Raw genomic sequence first — 19,464 nt, forward strand, 5'->3', positions numbered from 1 at the left:
GGAGTGCAACCACCTAAACAGACAGGCGTACAGCCAAAAGCAGCGGCTATACCAAGCCCAGGGCTTCTCCCAGTACATGGAGCCCACATGCCCACTGTAGCCTTGTGTATAGCTAGGTGTTGTGTGACCAGACTATGTACGTTCTGTGTTGTCGATGTTTCTTATCTCAGGACATGGGATATCGTTGAAGCTTCTCAGATGATTCGCCCCATTTTTTTTGTTTTCTCATTCTCATTTTGGAAAGTTTTGAAGACGTCTTAATCAAGCCTCTCCGAGCTGCAGATCTCTCCTTGCCAAATCCATCTCCGCCACCTGAGACCAAACACATTGATTGGACACGTGGACGGGGGCGCCTGTTCCTGCCAGAGAGATCATCTTCTGATTTCTAGTCCATCGCTCCAAGCAACCACTCCCCGAATTGCTTACGAATGTGCAGGACGATGACAAAGCCAAAAGTGACATAGGCTTGGGAGCCGCCTCGCCCAGCATTCATTCAGCTGTGATGAGGCGATCTCCGCCATGTCATCTATGATGTCCTGGCTTATTTGTGATTCTGTTTATGCAGATTATCGAGAAGATGGTTTCGTAACATTGGTCATCTGCAGAATGTTATCCGTCCCGTTCCTTGGGTAAATGACGGGATCTTGAAATCTTGGAAAGATGGAGGAAACTGAGATTTTACTGTACATCTTATTTAAGGCTAGGCATGTCTAGGAGGGATTCTTTCAATTGGGGATCTAGAAGGGTGGCCCTGGGTTTACTAGTACCCTTCTACTTGCAGATACTTGTATATGGCGTGTGACGTGAGCCCGATTGGTCCTCTGACAACTGTTGCTACTTCTCATTTGTACATTGATGAGTTAGATTTCCACTTTCCCATCAGCATGTTGAGGGGTCAACGTTGAGTTGGATCAGTTCTGCAGTTTCTGAAGCCAACATTGTGGGTTGTTGGAGTAAAGATGATTCAACCCTGAGCATCAGGAATAAAGTCACATTCACACTACAGTAAATTGGTCAGTATTTGCAAGGTAAAACTAGAGGTGATTCTCCTGTTGTAGTTTTCAGTCCTATAGGATCCACTGCTGTAGATTTCAGACATACAGGTCCTCCTCTTGTAGGTTATACTGCTGTAGGTCCCCTTCTATATGTTCCACTACTGTCAGATCCATTTGTCTAGATTTTACTCTTGTACGTTCCACTGTTATGGGATCTAGACCTGTAAGTTGAACTCCCGTAGGAACTAAACCTGTAGCCTCTTATCATGTAGGTTCCAGTCGTATAAACTATGCTCTTGTACAGTACATTCTACTGCTGTAAGATCCAGGCCTGCGGGATCCAAATCTGTAGGTTCTACTGCTGTAGGATCCAGATCTGTAGGTTCTACTCTTGTAGGTTCCAGACCTGTAGGATCCTGACCTATAGGTTCCACTCTTGTAGCACCCAAACCTGTAGGTTCTACATTTGTAGGTTCTACTCTTGTAGGTTCCAGACCTGTAGGCTTCACTTCTATAGGAACCAAGCCTGTAGGACTGTTGTAGGATCCAGACCTGTAGGTTCTATTCTTGTAGGATCCAAAACTGTAAATTCTACTCTTGTAGGATCCAGACTTGTAGGTTCTACTCTTGTAGGATCCAAACCTTTAGGTTCTATATTTGTAGGATTCATACCTGTAAGTTCCACTTCTGTAGGATCCAGACCTGTAGGTTCTATTCTTTTAGGATTCAGACCTTTAGGCTCCACTTCTATAGGATCCAGACCTGTAGATTCTACTCTTGTAAGTTCCCGTCCTGGTATTAACCTTCAGATACTGATCAGAATACTGACCTTGTGAATATTGCCAATCCCGGGACAGATTACCTGCCTTCTATGTACACTGCAATATCTCTCAGCAAGCAGAGTTGTTTGTAAAGTAGGGAAAGTTATAAAAGTTACAGAAATTCCCAGATAAATTGATGAAGATTTTCTAACATTGAAGAAGATAACCCAATTTAAAGGGATGGTCCATGAAAAGCATGTGATAGATAATAATGTATGATAGCTGGGGGGTCGACTGATGGAACCATCACCTATTGCAACGGTGCAGGTCTTGTATCCCCCTGGTTAGTTGGTAACAATTGGGCACTTCGCTCTACTCATCACTAAAGCACCGATGGAGATGGTTGAGCCCAGTACACGACTACCTGCAGTTCTCATAGATATGGAATTGAGGGGAAGTGCCCATGGTTGATATGAGACCCTGGTTTGTGTGATAGAATTATGGGGGGCTGACGGCTGAGATGTTTACATGGGTTACCCCTGTAGGCTGTCGCTTGCAGTTCTTGGAATTACTGAAGATAGTAAAGGAGTAATGAGCGGACAATATAGACAGCTGCATGACACAGACCTCAGGATCTATCCAGTAGTCACTGACTAATCTACAGCCTCAGCTGGTAATATACACAGTTGGTCGCCTTTCCACCATCCTGCAGAGAAAAGAATAGCTGCTCAGTGCCTGTAACTGCAGAATGTGGGGGAGACACAGAAACCCTTTGTTTCCCGATTTCTGTCATGTGCTCCCATCCCCTCCCCCACCCAAAGCTTTCCATACAATGGACTGAATCTCCCTGATCTGTCAGTCTATATCTAATCTACTCATAGTGATAACAGATACAAAGGGAGGAAGAGGATACAGACAGCTGTATATATAAACTGTATAGGGGGTCAGAGGGGCAACAGTGCATGACACTACAGAGATAATACAACAAATAATCTACAAGGGTCTGCCTGTAAATAACTGATTTATCAAGACTATAAGTAATCCAATCAGTACAGATAATAGCAAGATGAAAGAAACAAAGAAAGTGATATAAGCTAATTATTAGACTAATGATCACTCCCATCATTCCTCAAGGGAGAATAACAATCTCTCACCTGGAGAAACACGGGAACACTGTGAGAATAATGTTCTGCGATTTCCCCAATGCGTTCAACACCATTCAGCCAGAGCTACTGAGGGAGAAGCTGAACCTTGGTGGAGTGGACCATCACCTGTCCAAGTGGATCCTAGACTACCTGACAACCCGCCCTCAGTATGTGAGAGCCCAGGACTGTGTGTCTGACACTGTGATCTGTAGTACGGGGGCACCACAAGGTACAGTACTTGCCCCATTTCTCTTCACACTGTATACTGCTGACTTTAGACACAACTCATCCAGCTGTTACTTACAGAAGTACTCCGATGACTCTGCTATAGTAGGCCTTATCACTGATGGCGACGATAGGGAATACAGAGACTTAAACTTGGATTTTGTTGAACCTCCTCAGGATTAATGCTGGGAACACCAAGGAGATGGTGGTGGACTTTAGTAAACAGAGAAGTGCTCCAATCCCGGTGGAGATCCAAGGGACATGCATTGAGATAGTCAGGACTTATAAGTATCTACAGTAACTACTATAATACTGCCTCATATGTACAAGAATATAACTACTATAATACTGCCTCATATGTACAAGAATATAACTACTATAATACTACTCCTATGTACAAGAATATAACTACTATAATACTATTCCTATGTACAAGAATATAACTACTATAATACTACTCCTATGTACAAGAATATAACTACTATAATACTGCTACTATGTATAAGAATATAACTACTATAATACTACTACAGTTAGGGCCAGAAATATTTGGACAGTGACACAAGTTTTGTTATTTTAGCTGTTTACTAAAACATGTTCAGAAATACAATTATATATATATAATATGGGCTGAAAGTGCACACTCCCAGCTGCAATATGAGAGTTTCCACATCCAAATCGGAGAAAGGGTTTAGGAATCATAGCTCTGTAATGCATAGCCTCCTCTTTTTCAAGGGACCAAAAGTAATTGGACAATGGACTCTAAGGGCTGCAATTAACTCTGAAGGCGTCTCCCTCGTAAACCTGTAATCAATGAAGTAGTTAAAAGGTCTGGGGTTGATTCCAGGTGTGTGGCTTTGCATTTGGAAGCTGTTGCTGTGACCAGACAACATGCGGTCAAAGGAACTCTCAATTGAGGTGAAGCAGAACATCCTGAGGCTGAAAAAAAAGAAAAAATCCATCAGAGAGATAGCAGACATGCTTGGAGTAGCAAAATCAACAGTCGGGTACATTCTAAGAAATAAGGAATTGACTGGTGAGCTTGGGAACTCAAAAAGGCCTGGGCGTCCACGGATGACAACAGTGGTGGATGATCGCCACATACTTTCTTTGGTCAAGAAGAACCCGTTCACAACATCAACTGAAGTCCAGAACACTCTCAGTGAAGTAGGTGTATCTGTCTCTAAGTCAACAGTAAAGAGAAGACTCCATGAAAGTAAATACAAAGGGTTCACATCTAGATGCAAACCATTCATCAATTCCAAAAATAGACAGGCCAGAGTTAAATTTGCTGAAAAACACCTCAAGAAGCCAGCTCAGTTCTGGAAAAGTATTCTATGGACAGATGAGACAAAGATCAACCTGTACCAGAATGATGGGAAGAAAAAAGTTTGGAGAAGAAAGGGAACGGCACATGATCCAAGGCACACCACATCCTCTGTAAAACATGGTGGAGGCAACGTGATGGCATGGGCATGCATGGCTTTCAATGGCACTGGGTCACTTGTGTTTATTGATGACATAACAGCAGACAAGAGTAGCCGGATGAATTCTGAAGTGTACCGGGATATACTTTCAGCCCAGATTCAGCCAAATGCTGCCAAGTTGATCGGACGGCGCTTCATAGTACAGATGGACAATGACCCCAAGCATACAGCTAAAGCTACCCAGGAGTTCATGAGTGCAAAAAAGTGGAACATTCTGCAATGGCCAAGTCAATCACCAGATCTTAACCCAATTGAGCATGCATTTCACTTGCTCAAATCCAGACTTAAGGCGGAAAGACCCACAAACAAGCAAGACCTGAAGGCTGCGGCTGTAAAGGCCTGGCAAAGCATTAAGAAGGAGGAAACCCAGCGTTTGGTGATGTCCATGGGTTCCAGACTTAAGGCAGTGATTGCCTCCAAAGGATTCGCAACAAAATATTGAAAATAAAAATATTTTGTTTGGGTTATGTTTATTTGTCCAATTACTTTTGAGCTCCTAAAATGTGGAGTGTTTGTAAAGAAATGTGTACAATTCCTACATTTTCTATCAGATATTTTTGTTCAACCCTTCAAATTAAACGTTACAATCTGCACTTGAATTCTGTTGTAGAGGTTTCATTTCAAAACCAATGTGGTGGCATGCAGAGCCCAACTCGCGAAAATTGTGTCACTGTCCAAATATTTCTGGCCCTAACAGTATGTACGAGAATATAACTACTATAATACTGCCACTACGTACAAGAATATAACTACTATAATACTGCCTCATATGTACAAGAATATAGCTACTATAATACTGCTCCTATGTACAAGAATATAACTACTATAATACTACTCCTATGTACAAGAATATAACTACTATAATACTGCCTCATATGTATAAGAATATAACTACTATAATACTGCTCCTATGTACAAGAATATAACTACTATAATACTACTCCTATGTACAAGAATATAACTACTATAATACTACTCCTATGTACAAGAATATGACTACTATAATACCTCCTATGTACAAGAATATAACTACTATAATACTGCTCCTATGTACAAGAATATAACTACTATAATACTGCCTCATATGTACAAGAATATAACTACTATAATACTGCTCCTATGTACAAGAATATAACTACTATAATACTGCCTCATATGTACAAGAATATAACTACTATAATACTGCTCCTATGTACAAGAATATAACTACTATAATACTTCCCCTATGTACAAGAATATAACTACTATAATACTGCCCCTACGTACAAGAATATAACTACTATAATACTACTCCTATGTACAAGAATATAACTACTATAATACTACTCCTATGTACAAGAATATAACTACTATAATACTGCCTCATATGTACAAGAATATAACTACTATAATACTGCTGCTATGTACAAGAATATAACTACTATAATACTACTCCTATGTACAAGAATATAACTACTATAATACTACCTCCTATGTACAAGAATACAACTACTATAATACTGCCTCATATGTACAAGAATATAACTACTATAATACTGCCTCATATGTACAAGAATATAACTACTATAATACTACCTCCTATGTACAAGAATATAACTACTATAATACTGCCTCATATGTACAAGAATATAACTAATATAATACTGCCTCATATGTACAAGAATATAACTACTATAATACTACCTCCTATGTACAAGAATATAACTACTATAATACTACTCCTATGTACAAGAATATAACTACTATAATACTGCTCCTATGTACAAGAATATAGCTATTATAATACTGCTCCTATGTACAAGAATATAACTCTATAATACTACTCCTATATACAAGAATATAACTACTATAATACTACTCCTATGTACAAGAATATAACTACTATAATACTACTCCTGTATACAAGAATATAACTACTATAATACTACTCCTGTATACAAGAATATAACTACTATAATACTACCTCCTATGTACAAGAATATAACTACTATAATACTACTCCTATATACAAGAATATAACTACTATAATACTACTCCTATATACAAGAATATAACTACTATAATACTACTCCTATATACAAGAATATAACTACTATACTACTGCCTCATATGTACAAGAATATCACTACTATAATACTGCTTATATGCTGTGTGTGTTTCTCTGGTGGTTTCTTGGCTATGATATCTCTTTCAGATTTGCTCTTCTTGAAGTCACTGGTGTATGTTTCTTCTCTCATGTGTGTTATTAAACATCTGGTCAGATATGAGTCGGGGGTGGGGGGTTCTTCCTCTGTATACTGTGTTCTCCCCTCGGTACAGGCCGTTGAGCTTACCTCAGCTGAGAACACTAAGTGTACAGACCTTGGAGTTGTCAGGTCAGGGCTGCAGATTGTCAGATATTCTCCATCGTCCTCTCAGGTCATTCTATGATTTTTGATACATGAGTAGATAGTCAAGGCAGATTATGACAACACAGTGGTTGAACTTTTGGGAACCTCAAAATTGTTCAGTTACTACATAACTTTACAGGTTTTACTGAAGATGTTCTACAGCAGCTGTCCATCTCTTAAAACATTCTCTGTGTCTGCCATGGGAACAGCAAAGTCCAGCTCATAAACAGTTAACAAAAGCAGATTCATTTACAATGTGACTTGTTGGTGACTTAATTTATGATGGTGTTTACCGCACAGCGACTTCCATACGAATCTTGCAACAAGAGGCATCACTACAGGATGAAGATGTTATTACAGAAGTCAAAGATCAATTACAAGAAGTTTCATGGAAAGTGCGAAATGTGAAAGTGACAGCAACAAGAGAACCAATAGGATGGAAGAAGTAGTACTGTGCACTGTCCATATATACAGAATAAGAGAAGTGGTACTGTGCACTGTCCATATATACAGAATAAGAGAAGTGGTACTGTGCACTGTCCATATATACAGAATAAGAGAAGTGGTACTGTGCACTGTCCATATATACAGAATAAGAGAAGTGGTACTGTGCACTGTCCATATATACAGTAAATGAGAAGTAGTACTGTGCACTATCCATATATAAAGGACATAAGAAGTGGTACTGTGTACTGTCCATATATACAGAATAAGAGTAGTGATACTGTTCTCTGTCCATACATACAGAATAAGAGATGTGGTCCTGTGCATGGTCCGTATATTAAGGACATGAGAAGTGGTATTTTGCAATGGCCATGTATACAACATAAGAGAAGTAGTACTGTGCACTGTCCATATATACAGAATAAGAGGAGTGGTACTGTGCAATGGCCATATATACAGAATAAGAGGAGTGGTACTGTGCACTATCCATATATACAGAATAAGAGGAGTGGTACTGTGCAGTGGCCATATATACAGAAAAAGAGAAGTGGTACTGTGCAATGGCCATATATACAGAATAAGAGGAGTAGTACTGTGCACTATCCATATATACAGAATAAGAGGAGTGGTACTGTGCAGTGGCTATATGTACAGAATAAGGTAAGTGGTACTGTGCAGTGGCCATATATACAGAATAAGAGGAGTGGTACTGTGCACTATCCATATATACAGAATAAGAGGAGTGGTACTGTGCAGTGGCCATATGTACAGAATAAGGTAAGTGGTACTGTGCAGTGGCCATATATACAGAAAAAGAGAAGTGGTACTGTGCAATGGCCATATATACAGAATAAGAGGAGTGGTACTGTGCACTATCCATATATACAGAATAAGAGGAGTGGTACTGTGCAGTGGCCATATGTACAGAATAAGATAAGTGGTACTGTGCGGTGTTCATATATACAGAATAAGAGTAGTGGTACTGTGCACTGTACATTTTGTGAGATTATACTCCAAATAAAACAAAGCAACAAAAGAAAATCCTTGCCTGTCCAGCAATTGCTAGAGAAAAAAACAAAGCTAGCTAGCAGCTGGAGAGCTTCTCCCTGTCATCTTAGAACCATAACAAGTTCTGCCACCTCTTGCTCACCTTTGTCTCTCCCACAGACTGACTTTCTATGTCAGAGATAGTTGCCCTCGTAGCCTCCCTTACCAGCCTTTTCTGAATTAGATAATATTAGGTGATGCCTATAGCAGCTACTTCACATAGGAGAGGAATCTGGGAAAAATATATCTCTCCTCCACAACCAGTACAGTATATACAGACTATGAGCAGATATTGAGTCTACACCTATCACATGTTCTTGTTTAGTGTGAGATTTGTTCCTCTTCTGCTCTGGTCAGACTGGTCCTTCTGATCTTCTTATGTAACTTGGTAACCATTGCTTTCCCTTCAGGCAGTGAGAAGCCTCCAGAGGTCTCTGTATTGTGTGTAAATTGTGAGACAATTAGGACAACACTTAACACAAAGGGGGAAGTTTCCTAAACTGGACATGTCAGTTTCTGGCCCAGAAGTGATGCATTTTTGGTCAGGGCCATTTGTGAGAAATATGTGTCAGACATTGCCCCTTAGTCAATACTGACTTGCTCAACACTTCTAAGAAAAGTGGTTTGTAGAGTGCCGCAACCTCCCACCGTGCACCAGAATTATCAAGAGGCCGGAGCCTGATCAGCACTGACAATATCAAGATGTATTAGGTTACCCCAATGTTTCTTTTGATGTTGTCAGATTACATGTAGAGGAGGAGATGGCTCAGATTGTAAGGATTGTCCTGACATTCAATAGTCAAAGAAATACAACCCAGCAGCAAAAACAGAAGGAAAAAGATCTGTTTGTAGAACATCAATCGTGGCTGGAAGGATTGTTTCCCGTGAAAGTAACACTGGTCATATACAGAAGATACCTCTCTGCTGAACAAGCTACTTCTCCTAAGTTCCACATACACATGCATGCTCTGCAGAGCTGTGTATGTGTAGTAAATAGGACAGCAGATTCTTCAGTCACCCTAAAAAGTTCTTCTGTCCTCCTACAGATCCTACTGTCCCCCTAAAAAATCCTCTGCCCTCCTCCACACTCATCTGTCTCCTCCAGACTCCTCTGTCCCCTTTTGTCTTTCTTTCAGTCTCCTTTGTTCCCTCCACACTCCTCTGCTCCCTTCCATACTGTACTCCTCCAGAATCCTCTGTCCCTTTCCAAACTCTTCTGTGCTCTCCAGACTCCTCTTTTCCCCTTCAGACTACATTCTCCCTTTTCCATAGCTCCCAACTGTCGCGCATTTAGCAGGAAAGTCCCGCTTTTATACTCCTGTCCCGCGCAGCTCCCTGCATGTCCTGCAATGTCCCTTTAGTATTTTACTTAACAAACTTTCCTCTGATCACCCCACCACTCTTATAACAGCGATAAAAGCGGTGAGTGATCGGGGGAAAGCTTGCACTATTGTAATTTGAAGGATCTGAGTGACGTCAGACATCACGTGACTAGGGAGGCATGTCTTAGTGTGCCAGCCGGAAGATGGAGAGATGTGCCATCTAAAGGTACTGAGAGGGGAGAGGAATGTGAGATGCAGGGTGGCGAGAATGAGTGAGTGAGTGTTTGTGTGTGTGTGTCTCAGTAACCTAGGGGCAGAGATGGAAAGGGAGCGTTATACTCGGTGCAGAGATGGATGGGGAGACATGAAACTAGGGCCACAGATGGAAGGGGAACATGAAACTGGGAGCAGATGGAGGATGAAACTGGGGGCAGATAAAGGGGGATATGAAACTGAGAGAGATGAAACTGGGGGCAGGTGGAGGGGGGAATGAAACTGGGGGAAGATGGAGGGGGGACATAACATGAGGCAGATGAAGGGGGATATGAAACTGGGGGAGAAATGGTGGAGGGAGATGAAATTGGGGGTAGATGAAGGGGAGCACTTAAACTGCGGGACATTAAACTGGGGACAACTGTAGGGGGCATTAAACCGTGGGAGTAGCTGTAGGGGGACTTGTCTGCCTCTAGTTGCCCCCAGTTTAATGTCACCCTTCAGCTACCCCTATGGTTTAATGTATGCTTCTAGTTGCCCGAGTTTAATGACCCCCTCCAGCTACCCCTACTGCTAATGTCCCGCCTCCAGCTGCTCCAGTTTCATGTCCCCTCTAGTTTCTGCCAGTTTAAACTGGGGCACCAGGAAAGGGACCTAATACTGTGGTGAAGTTGGAAGGGAACATTATAATGTGGGGGCATATAATGTACGGGTGACTGTAGGAGGATTATACTGTGTAGGGGCACATGAAAAATGAATGAGAATGGTCGGAGTAAACAGCACCTGTTACTTACCTAAGGCACCTAACAGGTGGTGGCAATAACTAAATCACACTTGCAGCCAGTTGGTCATGTTAACCAGAGATGACGGTGTGTGATATATGGGGAGCACTGAGGGCGGAGACTTGATGTATACGGTCTCTGTATTATTTTTTTCTTACACTACCATTATTATTATTATTTATAAGATTATTTTTATATTGCTATATCCAGTGTGATCCTGGATGTGCGGGGGTTGCAGGCTGTGCTGTAAGAGGCGGCGGGGAGTGGAGATAAATATGTCAGATCCAGAGAATGTTCTGGAACAGAAAATGAGAAATATTTACTTGCCCCCCTCCTCTGGTCAGTAGAAGGGTTCACGGTCCAACTCCCCCTGTAGTCACATCGCTCCAGCCCGGTACACACGAATGATCACACGCGGTACCTCCCGGTGTCTGGGATGAGGAGTTGCTCCGCAGGAAACCTCATTTATTAGGACATTCCTGGAAATTCTTCTTTATGATAATATCCCGATATGATTTGTAATGTTCTAACCATAGAAACATCCTGAACCCCCCAATACTAAATACCGCTAGAAATTCTAGGTCTTCAAGTCATCCTTGAGTCTACAATTATTATAGAATCTTATTCCATTTCCTAGTTGTATCTGATTCTGAGAAAGTTGGAGAACACTCATATCACACAGTGACTGTACCAGCAGAATATTGAGTGCAGCTCTGGTGTATAATACAGGATGTAACTCTGGATCAGTACAGGATAAGTAATGTAATGTATGTACACAGTGACTGCACCAGCAGAATAGTGAGCACAGCTCTGGAGTATAATACAGGATAAGTAATGTAATGTATGTACACAGTGACTGCACCAGCAGAATAGTGAGCACAGCTCTGGAGTATAATACAGGATGTAACTCAGGATCAGTACAGGATGTGTAATGTAATGTATGTACACAGTGACTGTACCAGCAGAATAGTGAGTGCAGCTCTGGAGTATAATACAGGATAAGTAATGTAATGTATGTACACAGTGACTGTACCAGCAGAATAGTGAGTGCAGCTCTGGAGTATAATACAGGATGTAACTCAGGATCAGTACAGGATAAGTAATCTATGTACACAGTGACCAGCAAAATAGTGAGTGCAGCTCTGGAGTATAATACAGGATAAGTAATGTAATGTATGTACACAGTGACTGCACCAGCAGAATAGTGAGTGCAGCTCTGGAGTATAGTACAGGATAAGTAATGTTACCATCTGTATGATTACTATGTAGCAGTATTTGCTGTAGGTATACACTTACAGGTCTATGCTGTGAATACAGTCGGCCCGCTATGTTGATCATGTACACACACTGTGATTGTTCAGGTTATATTGTTATTTACAGGCATCAGACTATAACAGACAAGCAGTAGAGATAAAGGTGTCGGTATTTTTCCCACGCTCCTTTTCTGTTTGCTGTCAGTCAGTGAAGAATTTGCTCAGAGAAATGACACAATGTGTGATGTCACCGACCTGAGGATATCACCATGAATCAGAGGAAGAAGAGGGAGGACGATATAGGGGTGAAACCTTTGCATGTCAGGTCTGAACTGGCTCCTGCAGTGAATATTTCACACATTGTGTCACCGGTTACAGAGTATTCACCTTTCTTCCTCTTCCTTTTCTCGCTGGTTCATTCAAGCATTTTTGATTGACAAGTTTTTATTGATTTTCTTACCTCCTTTACCTCAGTATAGAGAAAGTGCACAATGGCGAGGAGACGGTCTAGTGTGGGAAATATTACACAGGATTAATAAATCTTTTATGTCCAAGATCTTGGACATAAAGCGCATAGAGCAGGATGAGATATATATACAGTGAATGTCAATACATCTCAATGCCATTTTCTGGTACATGTGGTGCTTCAGTCCTAGATCTCCGATCAGATATGTGTCATGTTATAAGAGCGCCCCTATGTGGATGGACAGGTAGGGGTGGCCTGTTGTGATTGTTACTTGTATGTCTCATGAATCCGTCACCAGCCTCAGAGATGTTATCTCTGCTCACAGCTGATATCTCTCTCTTTTAGATCTCTGTCATGTTCAGTCTTGTATATCACGGATTCTATGACAACGTATTCACAGATAACAGGACATGATCAGGATGCCACAGCCCAAGCAGCACCAGGTCTTACCTGGGCCCAGGAGTCCTAGGGGCCTAGAAGATTTATCTTCCCGCTTTGAGGAGACCAGTACTATAACCTGATAACCAGGTATATAGCCCCATAACCTGAGCACCAGGTATATAGTCCCATAACCCAAGCACCAGGTAGGTAGCCCAATAACCTGAGCACCAGGTAAGTAGCCCCATAACCCAGGCACCAGGTAAGTAGCACCATAACCCAGGCACCAGGTAAGTATCCCCATAACCCAGGCACCAGGCACGTAGCCCCATAACCCAGGCACCAGGTATGTAGCCCTCATAACCTGAGCACCAGGTATGTAGCCCCATAACCTGAGCACCGGGCATGTAGCCCCATAACCCGGGCACCGGGCATGTAGCCCCATAACCCGGGCACCAGGTATGTAACCCCATAACCCGGGCACCAGGCATGTAGCCCCATAACCCGGGCACCAGGCATGTAGCCCCATAACCCGGGCACCAGGCATGTAGCCCCATAACCCGGGCACCAGGCATGTAGCCCCATAACCTGAGCACCAGGCATGTAGCCCCATTACTCAGGCACCAGGCATGTAGCCCCATCCCCACCTTAGATACAAACATGATCCAATCCACTACTGTAAGAATAAGATGATATTATCAGTAACCTACTGGCAACACTTGGAATATTCACAATTATCAGTCTCTGATGGAAAGGAGATAAAATCCAGCGTCTACCAGGAAGGATCCACGATGATTCAGGAGTAAATATAAAATAAAGATTTTATTTGCTTCACCATAAAAAGTTACAAAGTAACTGATGGAGTAGTCTGGTTACATTCCAAAGGCTTCGCACTTCAGGGCATTGCTAGCCCTTTCTTCATGCCATGAGGAAGGGCTAGCAATGCCCTGAGACCTGTAGCCTTTGGAATGTAACCAGTCTACTCCATCAGTTACTTTGTAACTTTTTATGATGAAGCAAATAAAATCTATAGTTTATATTTACTCCTGAATCATCGTGGATTCTTCCCGGTAGACGCTGGATTTTATCTCCTTTCTATTTGATCGCTCATCTGAGTCCTACAGCAGTCTGTGCGTCCCAGGCTTGTGGATCTCTTCAATGGAGATATAGTGAGCTGAAGATGTTTTCTTTTGCTATATGTTTCATCAGTCTCTGATCCTTCAAATCAAAACCAGGACTTTATAACCTTTAGATGGGTCCTCAGTATTAGATTGGTGGGTCCTGCTCCCAGTACCTCCACGATCAGATAATTGATGGGGTAGCAGCCTCTGCACTGTATACCAGGCACAGCGCCATACATAGCATAGTGACCTAGTCTGGTACTGCAGTTTGGTCCCACCAATCATAAGGATGTCAAGAATAGCCATAAATGCAACTGTCATGGAAAACCCCTTTAACCCTAAAATCACCATTATCCGCCAAATTACAGGGACTCCTGCTGCTCCCTACATGGCTCCAGGGGGCATTTTTGTAGGAATGCCCCTGATGAAGTATGGGTAGTGTGGGACGTGGAGTAGGTAAAGACGCCATGGAGAAGGTACCACCATAATCTAGGATGGTGGGTGTAGTACCTGAGCAGGTTGTAGTATGCATACCTCCCAACCGTCCCGAATTCCACGGGACATTCACGATTTGGGTGACATGTCCCGCGGTCCCGGTTGGAGGGAGGTATGTCCCGATTTCAACTCAGATCTGCGTCCAGGGGACGCAGATCTGAGTTGAACTCATATGCGGCTGAAGCAAGGAGCTGACACAGGTCAGCTCCTCGCTTCGCCGCTGCGTGTCTCTCTCGCTGACACATATGCGGCTGAAGCGAGGAGCTGACCTGTGTCAGCTCCTCGCTTCGCCGCTGCCGCCGGCTCCTGGCTTGTGTCACATCGCGTCTACAATCCAGTGTCTACAAACGCGTCTACAAACCTGTGTCAGCTCCTTCCTTCAGCCGCATGTGTCAGCGAGAGAGGCGTGCAGAGAACGGCGAGGGAGCGGAGGAGAAGGTAAGTTTAATGTGGAGGTGGAACGTGAATCTGGGGGCAGATGAAGGAGAGGACGGCATGACACTGGGGGCAGAGATGGAGAGGAGGGCATGACACTGGGGGCAGAGATGGAGAGGAGGGCATGACACTGGGGGCAGATGAAGGAGGGGACGGCATGACACTGGGGGCAGATGAAGGAGGGGACGGCATGACACTGGGGGCTACGCGCGCCGCAAATTTTGTCCCTCTTTCGGTTCTTCAAAAGTTGGGAGGTATGTAGTATGGGCAGGCCAGACATCTGGAGATTCAGAGACACTTTTCACTATCCGCTCCTTGTGCTAATAGTGACACAGCAGAAAGTGTTTGCACTTGTGACTTCTCCGCACGCGACTGGCAGCTGTAAGGCCAGAATCCTGACCTTGAAGTCTCTCGTGTAGGAGGCCACGATATGTGTATACATTAATAGCTATATATACCTGGAAACTATATACACCTTAATAGCTATATATACCTGGATAACTGTATGCATCTTAATAAATATATATACCTGGATATCTCCAGGCACTTGGATCCAGAATCTGTTTGGGATCTGATGACAGTCTGGTTGGAGTATGGAGGCCTCATGGTGAGCGTTTCAATCCTGCTTATGCTGTAGAGAGACACACTGCCCCCTGCTGGTGTGATGATGTGGGGAGCCATCACATAAGGCAGTCAGTCACCCTAATAGTGATACAAGGACATGAACAGCTCAGTGATATGTACAGGACGTCCGGACAATGCCACATGTGTTGTGCCTTATGGCAGGGCAGACAACTGGTACGAGCAGGATAATGCTCAACCATACAGACAAGGGTTCCCAAAGAATGTCTCCATCAGATTACAACAATTCCTGGTCCTGCCGGTCACCAGATTTATCACCAATCCACCACAGGGACAGCTGGGACACCAAATTTACCTGTGTACCTCTATGCATACCTCCCAACCATCCCAGATCCTGCAGAACAGTCCCGGATTGTGGGTTGTGTCCCGCAGTCCCGAATTGAGGCCCACAGTGATTGAGGGGGAACATTAAACTGGCGGAAGATAAAGGGAACTCCCCTCCATTTGCAAAGCACATTTGCACCAGTTTAAACTGAGAACAGATGAAGGGGGGGAGGGGGTATTAAACTGATGGAAAATGGATTAAGAGGGACATTAAATATGGGACAGCTGGAGGGGGACATAAAAAATGGGGGTCACTGGACGGAGACATTAAGCTGGGGGCAATTGGAAAGGGGCATTAAACTGGGGACAAACTGTCCGCCTCTATTTGCCCCCTACGGTTTAATGTCCCCCTTCCAGCTGCCCCAATTTTATGTCCCCCCCATTTGCCCCCAGTTTAAACTGGGGTGCGAGGAGAGGGACTTCTTACTATGGGGAAATTGGAGAGGAACATTATAATGTGGGGGCATATAATGTTAGGAAGACTGTAGGAGCATTATACTGTGTGGGGTACAAAGAAAGATGGATGAGAATGGGTGGAGTCAACATAGAAGTGGGTGGGGCTAAAATTGTAACGGCGCACACATTTTGTTCCTCTTTCTGTTCTTTGAAAGTTGGGAGGTATTCTGTATGTATTGCTGTATATCAGGCATGGTTCACATCTGCGTTCAGTATTCCGTTTAGGGAGTCCCCCCCGAACGGAATACCGAACGCATTAAAATGTGGTGAGCAAAGAAAGCACATGGACCCAATTATAGTCTATTGGGTTTGTGTGCTTTCATTACTCACCACTTTTTAATGTGTTTGGTATTCAGGGAAGGGGGGGAGGTCAAGCAGCACCAAGATAGCAAAGCCTGTTTCTCCACTGTGGAGCATATAATACTGTGTGGGGCCACTGTGGAGTATATTCTGGGTAGAATACTGTGCGCGGACCACTATGGAGAATGTTATACTATGTAGGGTGTCAATGTGGAGCATATTATACTGTGTGTGGGGCCACTATGGAGCATATTATACTATGTAGGGGCCACTTTGGAGCATATTATACTGTGAGGCCACTGTGGAACACATAATACTGTGTGCGGTCCACTATGGAGAATATTATATTATGTAAGGGCCACTGTAGAGCACATTATCCCTTTGAGGCCAATGTGGAGCATATTATACTGTGTAGGGACAACTATGGAGAATATTATATTATGTAGGGGCCACTGAGAGCACATTATCGCTTTGGGGCCACTGTGGAGCATATTATACTGTGTAGGGACAACTATGGATTATTTTATACTGTGTGTGTGGCAACTATGGAGCATATTATACTATGTAGGGGCCAATGTGGAGCATATTATACTGTGTGTGGTCCACTATGGAGAATATTATATTATGTAGGGGCCACTGAGAGCACATTATCGCTTTGGGGCCACTGTGGAGCATATTATACTGTGTGGGGCCCACTATGGATCATTTTATACTGTGTGTGTGGCCATAATGGAGCATATTATACTATGTAGGGCCCACTTTGGAGCATAATATACTGTGTGGAGACCACTGTGGAGCATTTTATACTGTGTGGGGACCCACTATGGGACATAGTATACTGTGTGGGGCCATTGTTGAGCATATTATACTGTGTGGGGCCCCTTCACTATTCACATTATACCCCATTTGTTTTATAGCCTTACATTGCATGATGATTATAAAACAGATCTGTGTAATGTAGATAGTGAAGGGATGAGGGTGTTCACAAAAGAACCACAGTCTCTTCAAAAAGCTGACCAGCAGGGGCCCTGGGTATTAGACCTCCATTGATCTCTTAGGCTAAGTTTACATCTGCATTTGGGTTTCTGTTCAGGGAGTCTGCAGAAACCCATGGACCCCATAAACTATAACGGTGTCTGCGTGGTTTTCGCTCGGATTCCACCTGAAGAGGGTGAAAAATGTTTCAAGTCAAGAGGGGAACGAAATCCCTGCACGGAGAGCCAGTGCTGGTATGACCCCAGCCTTAGACTGTCAGGACCCTGCAGATCAGCTGTTTCCCACAACACACAGCTCCCAGTATTGTTTACGTGCCGGCTGCTGCTCACCACTGTATTCTTGATAACTGCAGTTGTAGGTCCTATAGTTGTATTTCTTTCATATATCTGAGATATCGCTGCAGCACCCGTAACCGTCACTATCAAGAATACGCTGTAGGGTGGGGGCCTCTGTAAAAGTTTGCCATAGGGCCCACAACAGTTTAGTTACACAACTGCTGCCTTGTCCTGCTGTGTCTCATATTGTATCCAGGTGAGAGATGCCAACAGGGTCTCCATTGTGCAGGGTTCCCAATAACATTCTCCTTGTAAAATTGTCATCACAGAGACATCTGTCCTTTACCATAGTGGTATACTCATGTAGCAGAGGACCTTTGGGCCCTCTCAGGTCCCAGGGCCCGGTAATGTCTGCTGCCTCTGGACCCCCTATATGTCAGTAATCAGGATTTTACATAGTGTTACCCACCATCCTGTGTGGATATGTTGCTGCACTTTAGGCCATGGAGCTGATCCTCGACTTACTGTGTTATTATACGTTGCGCTCGTGTTCGCGGCCGCTGACGTCAGAGCTGTTAATTACTTGGAGCTTATTAATATTCCCGGGTAAATCTCTGCTATTTAATTAAAGCTGAGTTTTCCATGGAAATATAAAGGTCTGAAAATCTACACGTAGAAAGATCTCAGTATTAACCTGCCATAGGAATGAATTGTACCCGAGGGTGAGGCGTATTGCTAACTGTAGACCACCAGTGATGCCACAATACCACCTGCAGGCCACCAGTGATGCCACATTACCACCTGTAGACCATCAGTGATGTCACATTACCACCTGCACACCATCGGTGATGCCACAATACCACCTGCAGACCACCAGTGATGCCACAATACCACCTGCAGACCACCAGTGAAGCCACAATACCACCTGCAGACCACCAGTGATGCCACATTACCCCCTGCAGACCACCAGTGATGTCACATTACCACCTGCAGACCACCAGTGAAGCCACAATACCACCTGCAGACCACCAGTGATGCCACATTACCACCTGCAGACCACCAGTGATGTCACATTACCACCTGCAGACCACCAGTGAAGCCACAATACCACCTGCAGACCATCAGTGATGCCACAATACCACCTGCAGACCACCAGTGAAGCCACAATACCACCTTCAGACCACCAGTGATGCCACAATACCACCTGCAGACCACCAGTGATGCCACAATACCACCTGCAGACCACCAGTGATGCCACATTACCACCTGCAGACCACCAGTGATGCCACATTACCACCTGTAGACCATCAGTGATGTCACATTACCACCTGCAGACCACCAGTTATGTCCTATTACCAGCTGCAGACCATCAGTGATGTCACATTACCACCTGCAGACCACCAGTGATGTCACACTACCAGCTGCAGACCACCAGTGATGCCACAATACCACCTGCACACCATCGGTGATGCCACAATACCATCTGCAGACCACCAGTGAAGCCACAATACC

This window comes from Leptodactylus fuscus, chromosome 3 (assembly GCF_031893055.1).
Source record: "Leptodactylus fuscus isolate aLepFus1 chromosome 3, aLepFus1.hap2, whole genome shotgun sequence".
Classification (NCBI taxonomy): domain Eukaryota; kingdom Metazoa; phylum Chordata; class Amphibia; order Anura; family Leptodactylidae; genus Leptodactylus; species Leptodactylus fuscus.